The following is a 10,789-nucleotide window of genomic DNA, read 5'->3' on the forward strand; positions in this document are numbered from 1 at the left end:
CTTCCCGCGCACCCCTGAAATGCACGTACCCAGGCCAATCGCGTGTGAAACTTCCCGCGCACCCCTGAAATACACGTACCCTGCTGCTATTGCATGTGAAACTTCACGCGCACCCCTGAAATACACATACCCTAATGAAATTGCGTGTGAAACTTCTCGCGAACCCCATGAATACATGTACCCAGGCCAATCGCGTGTGAAACTTCCCGCGCACCCCTGAAATGCACGTACCCAGACCAATCGCGTGTGAAACTTCCCGCACACCCCTGAAATACACGTACCCTGCTGAAATTGCATGTGAAACTTCACGCGCACCCCTGAAATACACATACCTCACTCAGTATATGCGTGCTTTTTATTTGTGCACACTTTTGTAATGCGCAGAGGCGCTACCGCCTGCCTTTGTGTGGTTCGCGTGCGTGTGGGCGTTCCGTGTACTTCCTAGCAGTACTTCCCCCATTACGCCTTCTTTTTCAGGCCCAAACCGCTGGACGGATTTACACCAAATTTGCGGCAGGAGCTGCGGCTTGGTCCCGAAAGTGTGCTTTTGTTAATTTGGTGTAAATACGTCCAGTAGTTTCTTTTTAAATGACCAAAATGTAAGGCAAAAAAATGTGTGATATCTATGTCCGCGGACACACTTTCCTGTTCGTTCTGCGGACAGGGTCCTGATTGGCTATGCTAACCGCATCATGTCTGCGGACATTTGACGTGCTCGCTGATTGGGTGGTGGAGAGCGTGTGGTGCGTCAGATTATCTGGGCCCGCCCGCCATCTTGTATCCGCGGACATCGCGGTGAAACTTGGTGTAAAAATACAATTTAGGCAAGTGTGTTGCCGTGTAAGACTGTTTGGGGAGCGTGGGGGAGTAGGAGATAGGCCAAATGTTCTATTTATTTAGGTGTCAGGCTCCCCTGTTGTTTTCGATGTGTCCGCGGACAGCCGCGCTGTCCTTAATGTCGGTAGTTAATGAAAATGGGTGTCCTAAGGACACGCTACCTGTCGATATAGTTCGCATGCAAGTCGAAACTGTTCCAAGAACACATCATGTGTCCGGAATGTCCGGAATGTCCGTAAGTAAGCAAAATTGGGGGGGGGTGTCCTAAGGATACTATACCTGGCGGTACTGTTCGCAGGCAAGTTGGAACTGTACTAAGAACACACCAGGAGTCCGGAATGTTCGTAAGCAAGCGAAACTGGGGGTGTCCTAAGGACACTCTACCTGTCCGTACTGTTTGCAAGCAAGTCGGATCTGTTCTAAGAACACACCAGGCATCCGGGATGTCCGTAAGTGAGACAAACTGGGATGTCCTAAGGACACTATACCTGTCCGTACTGTTTGCAGGCAAGTTGAAAATGTTCTAAGAACACTCATATTGTCCGCGAACATAAAAAGTGCCCATATGGCATAGTTAAAATGTTTGATTCTATGGGAGTGATCTATGGGTGTGATATGCTGAGGTGGTTGTGGCCAGGGCCTAGAGTCTTGGATGCATGGCCGTAGGCCGTAGGCCATGCACCCAAGACTCTAGGCCCTGGCCACAACCACCGCAGCATATCACACCCATAAATCACACCTATAGAATCAAATATGTATGAAATATTTGCAAATTTCCAGTTTAGAGTCTTGGGTGCATGACCGAAGGCCATGTACCCAAGGCCAAATTTATAAGCACCAAAGTTATAAGCCACTATGGGTGTGATATGCTGTAGTGGTTGTGGGCAGGGCCTAGAGTCTTGGGTGCATGGCCAAGATCAAATTTATAAGCACCAAAGTTATACGTCACTATGGGTGTGATATGCTGCGGTAGTTGTGGCCAGGGCCTATAGTCTTGGGTGCATGGCCGAAGGCTATGCACCCAAGATCAAATTTATAAGCAACGAAGTTATAAGCCACTATGGGTGTGATGGAGCAGTATTTATGAGTTGTACTTATTATAATATACTTACTGATTGGTTTGGTAACTGGAGTACATATATTCTTTGTCAATTTCTGTGATAAAAGAAAAGATCATGTTAGTATTGGTAGTTTGTAATGACTTATAACATTGAATAATAGACATTTTTTTTTGACCCTCACATTTAGTAGATTACAAACCAGTATACTGTGCAATTTGCTCAGTTTCTGTGTTTGTTGCTAAAATCATTGGGTCTGTGGGAAAAAAAATCCATGTCGGATTAAAAAAAAACTTTTTTTGTTATGCTACAGTCTATTTGTTTGTTTGTTTTCAGTGTTCACTTGTTGTTTCTGGCTAATGTTCTATCTGTTGGCTTGTTGCAGAATTTTTGGAGCAGTTAGATACCTATTGTGTTTTCTAACTGTCTATTTTTTGTTATAATGTAGTGGTATTGATTTATCTTTTTGATTATTGCAAAATCTTGGGGCAGTTAGATACCAGTTGGCATATTCTAACTGTTTATTTTTTGATATAATTTAGTGGTATTCATTTATCTGTTTAGTTGTAGAATCTTGGGGCAGTTAGATACCTGTTGGCGTATTCTAACAGTTTATAGTTTTTAATTGAAGTTTTGTTATCTTTAAGTACAGATTAGTTATTAAATTTTGGTTTCAAGAATATTAAATAAGCATTTGTGAGATTTACTGGTAATCTCTGCTTTAGAGTAATGGTACTATTATTACATTCGAACCATCCACATTTTTTTTTGTTTATATATGCAGTGTAGTGACCTGCATTGGTTGTGGCTCCTGTGTGGTAGATTATACCTATTGTTGTGAAGGTTTTCTTACCAAGTGATACTTGACCATGTGTGAATCCAGTCAACTTGCAGTTGTTTTTGGTACCATCTGCATTGTAACGTAGAAGCATTAGTATTACGTATTTACTATGTGTTTGTATTAGTAAGGTGGAGCGATTATCGGAATTGCAGGTAGTACATAATCTACCATGGTTTGCATTTTGTACAAGTTGCTGAAATGGAACAGATTCACAATTAGGTATGGATACATACACAAAGCGGTCATTAGGGATTTGTTCCTGTGTGTCACATTGTTGCAGAGTGCATGTATGTTTGCACATGTATAAAATCTGGAAGATTTCATCTATAGGTATGTTTTTGTTTTCCAGTACTTGCAGTAAGTACATTAGAAATTCTTGTGGATCTTCTTGTGAGTTTATAGTGAATTTCACCATTCCAGCACAGTAGTCCAATTCTTGTCTTATTCTATGAACACTATACGTGTAGTCAGGATTGTTTGTTGTGTTTCTATGAAGTACTAACATTTGCAAACACAATTGGTCTGTACTGTGTAAGTAAATGTTGTCAACAATTGGTGGCAATTGAAATAGAATATTCATTGCTACATTTGCGTAGCAACTTACACCAGTTATATTTGAAAATTTAAATGGACCAGATAGGTCTGTGTCCAAGTCATTTTTTCGCAATGTATGTTGCTTTTTTGAAGAAGTACCCAAGTTACTTTGAGTAGTAGGTTCTTCTTTGGTTTTGGTAATTGATGAAGTATTAGCTTATTTTACTCTCTTTGAGGATTTGTAGTGACATCCTGTTGCCTTTCTGTTTGAATTAGTTTTCTTTTACAACGTTTTCCGTTTTTTGGAACAGGATATGTTTTTAGATGGGGGGTGTATAGTGAACGTAGTCTATTGTAGTATAAAATGCAAGGAATATCAGCGTTTACTTTATTTGCATCAAAGTTGATTAGAAATAGACCGTCAAGTGTATGTAAGCGTGATAGTGCTACGTAGCCCATGCCTTCTTTAAAGACTGTGTTACTAATATCTATCAATGCTTTGTCTAGGGTAAGACCTTGTGATTTATGAATGGTTACTGCATATGCAAGAGTTATAGAAAATTGTTCTCTACGTACATACATGTCTTTGAAGAGAAGGAATCGAGCAGTTGAGCGCCCTGTCCTTTTCACTTCTGAAAGTTTGTCAAAGTGAATATTGACAAACTGAATGTTGTTGTCACGTGGGTATGATTGAAAGCCAACAACTGTACCCAGTGCCCCACTAACTAGCCCTTGCTCCATGTCAAGGTTACGTTTAAGCATTACTCTACAATATAAGGATCATTTTAATATTTTTTCCAACCCAGCTGTGTTGGAGATTGAATTTTCTAAGCTATTTAGTCTTATTGTGGCTTGCTCACACATGGGTAGTGTCATACCATGTACATCTAGTTTGTCTGTGGCGCTAATTTCCATTATTGGTTGCATTTCTTTATTTAACATTGTTTCATTGACTTTGAAACTGCTTGCTAGAGTTGGCATTAAGACCATACAATTGACATTTTTGTGCGTTAATTGTTCCATAACATCAGTAGCACATGCATTATCGCCATAAAGTCCATGAATGTGCCGGGTTTTCAATATTGCTTGTGCTTCTTGAGATAGTACACCAACTCTAATACTTTTTAAGATGTTGGCATAAGTGAGATCTGCAGATTGCCGCATGTTTTCTGTTAATTCTCTGTATTGGAAATGTTGCCAAAGGTTGACATTTCCTATGCTGCCAACAGTTTTATTGCAGAGTTTGTGTCCTAAGGTTTTAAAAATAGGTTCACCTTTCACTGGTGTCAATTGAAGAAGATCTCCGAAAACAATAGTGTGTTTTCCTCCAAAGAGCTCTTCGTAGTTTGTTTTGAGTACTTCTTGTAATCTGAGGTGAATCAAAGCCAACATTAGGTTGGAGGCCATGCTCACTTCATCTATTAGTAGCATTTTCATTTGTTTTAACACTCTGCGTAGTTCCATTGCAGCTTCTGTAGAAAGTTTGTAATAGTCTAATTTGTTTTGGTGTTCTACTGGCAGGAGTAGTAATCAGTGTAAAGTGACACCGCCTATGTTGTAGGCAGCTAAACCTGTGGGGGCAGTGACAACAGCTGACAGTTTGTTGTTTGTCAATTGCTGAAGTAACTTGCTTATGATTTTGATTAAGAATGTTTTGCCTGAACCAGCTTCACCACTGACGTACAGTAGTATAGGTTTGTAATTCTGGCAGGTGCATTCTTTATTTTCATGTTGTACACCCTGTGCAATTTCTTTTGTTACTTCTTGAAAAATGCTACGCTGCTCATTGTTTAGTTTTGATTGTAGTATTGTTGTCTTCTTTATCTTCATACTGACACAAGGTGTTTTCTACTTCTGTCATAGCTAATTCTGCCTCATTTGCTATTAGTGGCTGTCCCAGTGGCTCTTGGCTTCCTGTTACAGAAGGTTGACTACTGTCAGGAGTGTCCTTATCTAGTTGGGCCTGGAGTTCTTCTTCGTGTTGCTGTTCATTGTGCAACATTGTTTTATAGTGTGTAAAGTTTACATCGGTTATACTGCTTTCATTTGATTTGAAAGTGTCTTCATAGGAGTCATAGCTATCTAGTATTTCTTCTTCTTTTCTCCATGGTTTAAAGAGTTGTAGCAGGGACATGTAATATAGTTCTTTATGTTGAGGAGTCTTTAATGACAATTTGATATGATTAATTAAACTTGGTTTGGTAAGTTTTACTAAGCTGCCTTCACAATTTGTCACTTTGTATCTACCTTTTTTTTCATCAGGTTTTATATTATTTTTGTATGTGAAGTTTTGGGCTATGTGGTATAGACACATGAGGGGTCATTACGACCCAGGCGCTAATTGCGCCAACTTTACCACCATGGTGTAAACTATGTTTACACCACGGTGGATGGTGGATTTACCGCCCCATTCCAAGGTGAGTGGGGCGGTAAATCCCCATTTCCCATTTTCCCTTCCCCATTCCCATTTTTGCCCCATAGGGCATAATGGGAGTGGGGAAGGCGCTAATTACGCCACCGTAAATTACGGTGGCGTAATTAGCATCATGGCAGGTTAGCGCCATGGATTTTTAACGGCTGCTAAAAGCAGCCGTTAAAATCAGAATCAGGCGTTAAGGGTTAACGACGGCGTTAACCCTTAATGCCTGGGTCGTAATGAGGCCCATGGTTTCCAAAGTGGTACTTCTGTTTGGGTAGTATGTGTCCAGCAAATTGTTTTTCAAAATGTCTTGGGTATTGGGATCATTTTTGGCTATTGTTTCTATGTCGTCGTATGATTTGAGAACTCTTTTTCTAGATTTAGCAGGACCAAGACTTAGCCATACTATATATTCAGATTTTCCATACAAAGCAGTACCAGTTAAACGATCTGCTGCTTCATAGGAGCCACATTCTCTATGGGAGAGCATTTTTATGCCCAAGCTGTACAATTTCTGAGACAGTGTTTTGTCGGATGACAGGTCATTCCAGAGGTCTTGAAGCTCTCTTTTTTCTGTTTTGGTTAATTATGCTGTAACATATTGTGCAACTGCAGTGGAAATGTCTGCAATGTTCTGCACATCTATGTTTGCATTCCATAATAGGGCAATGATTGCATTGTAATCATTGATATATTTTGCTTCTTCTGTTCTTTTTATGTAATATGTATTTTTAGGTGATTTACCTTTAACACTATGGGCCTCATTACGACCCTGGCGCTAAGCGAAAAACGATGGCGGTAAATGCTTACCGCCATCGTTTTCCGCCAGGTACGATCATGACCCGTGACCGTTAACTACGATGCCAATAGCGGCATCGTAGTTAACGCTGCCGCAAACAGCGCTAAGGGTGCGCGCACGCGACCGCCCACACCGTACTTAGCGCCATGGCGGAAAGGCACGCAAATGCCGACCCAAGCGGACATGCACCTAACGCCATCAATGAGGCCGCTAAGTACCTTACCGCCATGGTGCAAATAACGCCATCGCGAACCAACCGTAAAGGGCCAATTCAAGTGAATGCAGCTGCCACAGGTGCACAGAAACAGCACAGGTGAAGGCAATACAGACTCAGGGGAGTATAAAAAGAGCACACCCCACCCCTACCCACACCCAGTCACACTCCACAATGATGCCAATACGACTAGCAATGTTGGGGCTGGAGGACCTGATAGCAATGCATGTGCTACTACAACAGCAACAGCAACAACAACAACAACAGGCAGCACAGAGGAGACGCAGGAGGAGAAGGAGGGCAAGGCAGGCCCAGCAAGCCCCACCAGCACAGCCAGTGCCACCACGCAGGCAGCCCCCAATCCCACGCATCAGAGCCAATCCAAACAACCTCACTGCTGAGCAGATCCACACCCTGTACCGTTTGGACAGGGACACCATCACCGCCATCGTAGACATGACACACAACGACATCGTCAGCATGATAGAAAGTCCAACCGCCATCCCCCCCCTACTGAAGGTAGTGGCTGTACTCCACTTCCTGGCCACAGGCACCTACCAGCACACAGTGGGGCACCTGCATGGCATTTCACAACCATTATTCTCACGAACACTCATCCAAGTGCTCGATGCCCTCCTCAAGCACACAGACGACCACATCTCATTACCACGGACTGCCCAGGAGATTGCAAACACCAAAGTGGGTTTCCATGCACTAGCCAGCATACCCGGTTGCATTGGTGCCATCGACTGCACCCATGTGGAATTGGTGGTTCCACGTGCCATGGAGGTACCGTACCGCAACCGGAAACAGTTCCACTCTGTCAACGTGCAAATGGTCTGTGACTCCAACAAGATCATCACACATTGTTGTGCCCGATTCCCCGGATCAACCCATGATTCCATGGTCCTGAGGAACTCCACAATACCACGCTACATGGAGCGACATGCAGGCCCAAGATCCTGGCTACTCGGTGAGTGCGATGTCATGGAAGTGGGCATGGGAATGACGTACCAGTGCATACTCCACCTGGCTGAAAGGGGGTGGGGGGGGATGATGCATACTCCACCTGGCTGAAAGGGGGGGGAGGGATGATGCATACTCCACCTGGCTGAAAGGGGGGGGGGGATGATGCATACTCCACCTGGCTGAAAGGGGGGGGGGATGATGCATACTCCACCTGGCTGAAAGGGGGGGGGGGATGATGCATACTCAACCTGGCTGAAAGGGGGGGGGGATGATGCATACTCCACCTGGCTGTGAGTAACACAGAGAACGGATACAGAGGAAGGCCACTCACAATGCACAAAACCCCTCTGCATACATAGGGTGATGGCATGCAAAACAGGCCATGGCAGCAATGAGCATATACTGGTTGCATAGTGTGAATCAATTAGTGCATGTAGAAGTGAGCCAAGGTAACAGTTCCATGCCAGCCATGGTGGGACATCATGTTCCTGATCAGACAACATGACTGACACATACATTCTCGCCTACATACAGGTGATGCAGCCTACCCCCTGAAGAGGTGGCTCCTCACGCCAGTCCGGAACCCGCAGAACCAGCACGAGGAGGACTACAACCGTGCACATACACGTACTCGTGTGGTCATAGAGCAGACATTCGGCCTCCTGAAGGCACGATTCCGAAGCCTCAGCAGGTCTGGTGGGGCACTCCTGTATGGCCATGAGAAGGTGGCAAAGATCGTCATGGCATGTGTCATGCTGCACAATATGTGCGTCAGACGGAATGTGCCCCTGCCCCCTGACGCAGAACTGCAACCACCTGACGATGAGGATGAGGATGAGGAGGGTGCAGAAGGGGCGCCACCACATGGAGGAGGCGATGCACAGGAGGGGCGTGCCATGCGCCAAAGTATCATCAACCACTGCTTCTAGCACACACGGCTGGTGTTCATCGCATGGAGACTGCACTTGGGGCACTGTGTGACTCTGGGGCATGCACACTGAGGACTGGACACCAATAAAGCACACATACGCAATGAAAATCTCCACACATTTCCTTTTTTGAAACGAAAAAGTGTATTTGAACTATGAACTGTCGTGTCACACCCCCTCCCACCTCCCACCTCCCCCCTGCACACCCCAACACACCCCCTCCCACCTCCCACCTCCCCCCTGCACACACACCCCCCCAAACTCCCCCCTTAACTCCCCAACACACCACCCCGCCACCCCCCTGCACACCCCAACACACCCACTCCCCCCTCCACCCTCCCCCCCCCCTGGAATCCCAACAAAGGTGTGAGTTGGTCTGTGCAGCAGTGTCAGTAGTAGGATTCCTACACTGTCCGGCCACTATTGGCAGCCCCCTCCACTGGCCCCCGGGGCACCCCTGCCTGTGCTGCGGAGGTTCCTCCCCGATCGGCGGATGGGGCTGCTCGGTGTCGAGCTGGCAACCGAGGAGGATCCTGCCTGCTCATTTGGACGCATGGCCCGTATTGTCTGCACAAGGTCAGTGATGGCGTGCCGCACAGCAGCTAGTTCCGCGCAGATGTCCTTTGTGGACGACTCTATAGCTGCCTTCACAGTCTCAGCACATTTCTCCATTGCTGCACTTGACCCCCCACATTCAGCAACATGTTCTTCGAGCAGCGAGGAAAGTTGCTGCTGCCGGGTGGCAATCGCCTCCAGAGAATGGTTGGAATTCTGGCCCATGGCTAATGGCAGTGGTATTCCCATTGGGCTGATCTGCCCCTGCAGCGGGGATGGAGTGGCTGGCCAATCGTCATCCTCTGGCTGACCCTGTGTGGCATCCGCATGCGGGCTGCTTAGGGACAGGTAGGGGGAATGAGGGTGGCCTGTGGGGCTTCTGACATCACTCTCCTCAAAGATCCCTGCTTCGCTATCGGAGGAGGCAGCAATGGCAGCATTCTCCCCAATTGTGCTGCTTGCAGCAGAGGCTGTGGCTTCTGTGGGCATGATTGGTGTGATGTCTGCTGCTGCTGCTGCTGCTGTACTGCCTGCTGGGGTGGCTGTCTGTGCCCTGTCCTGTTTCCCTTGCAGGGATTTTGCCTGCTGTGGTGTTTTCCTCGGGACGACAGAGGTGGAGGGTTGTGGCGTTGGCACAGTTGGCCTGGCCCTCTTGGTGGGTGTGGAGGCTGTGGTGTCCTCTTCCTCAAGGTCGGAATTTGAGCCTGTGGTGGGACAGAGGAGGGAGAGTGTTATTGATGGGTCTGCGGACATTGGCCGGGCATTGTGGTGACTGGCATCTCATCAGTTAGTACATGTGGCACATTTCATGCAGGGGAAAAAAGTTGTCTCCCTTTTGTGTGGAAGTAGCATGGAGGTATGTGGGTGCCTGCAGTTAGGGTGTGCGTGCTGCATGTGTACAGGGTGCAGATCGGATGTATCTGTGGGCAGTCTCCTGCTGATGTGTTGCATTCACACTATGGGCCAACATTGTACTTCACATGAATGGACTTAGGTGAGATTTGCATGCCTTGATTTGAGCCACCTACCTGCATCGCCCGATGTCGGGGCTCCTCTCTCCATTCCTCCTACTCCTTCAATGCTCTGCATTCCGATTGTGGAGGCACAGATTTCCTCCCATGGCTGCAATTTTATAGGGGACTCCGATCCTCCCCCAGTTGCCATTGCCAGGTTCATGTTGGCTGATAGTATGCTCCTGACTCTGAGCCGGAGATCGTCCCACCGCTTGCGGCACTGTTTGACATTGCGGGGTGTTGTTCCCACGGCACTGACCCGCTGAGCTACCAGTGCCCATATGGCCTTCTTCTTGGATATGGCCGGTCTTGTCAGTTGGTTGGAGAATACCACTGCAGCGTTCTCCTGGAGGGTCTCCGCTAGAATGGTAAGCTCCTCTCTGGAGAAGCGGTCTTGCCGCTGGCGGTCACAGGCTTTTTTCAAAACTTTAGGCATCTTCCTGCAGGTAGAAGGTTGAAGACGGTATTGGCGGGGTCTCAGGCTCGGATGTCCAGTGGTTTCGGAGGATGGCAATGGATTGTGTTTTTAAAGATGGCCGCCGTGCTCTTTCCCGTTCCGCCGCGGTGACGCTACTTCCGGTTCCGCTTATCTACGGTCACCGCTAATTGCGGTGACCGCTA

Source organism: Ambystoma mexicanum, chromosome 3q (assembly GCF_040938575.1).
Source record: "Ambystoma mexicanum isolate Mex_15411 chromosome 3q, UKY_AmexF1_1, whole genome shotgun sequence".
In the NCBI taxonomy this organism is placed as follows: domain Eukaryota; kingdom Metazoa; phylum Chordata; class Amphibia; order Caudata; family Ambystomatidae; genus Ambystoma; species Ambystoma mexicanum.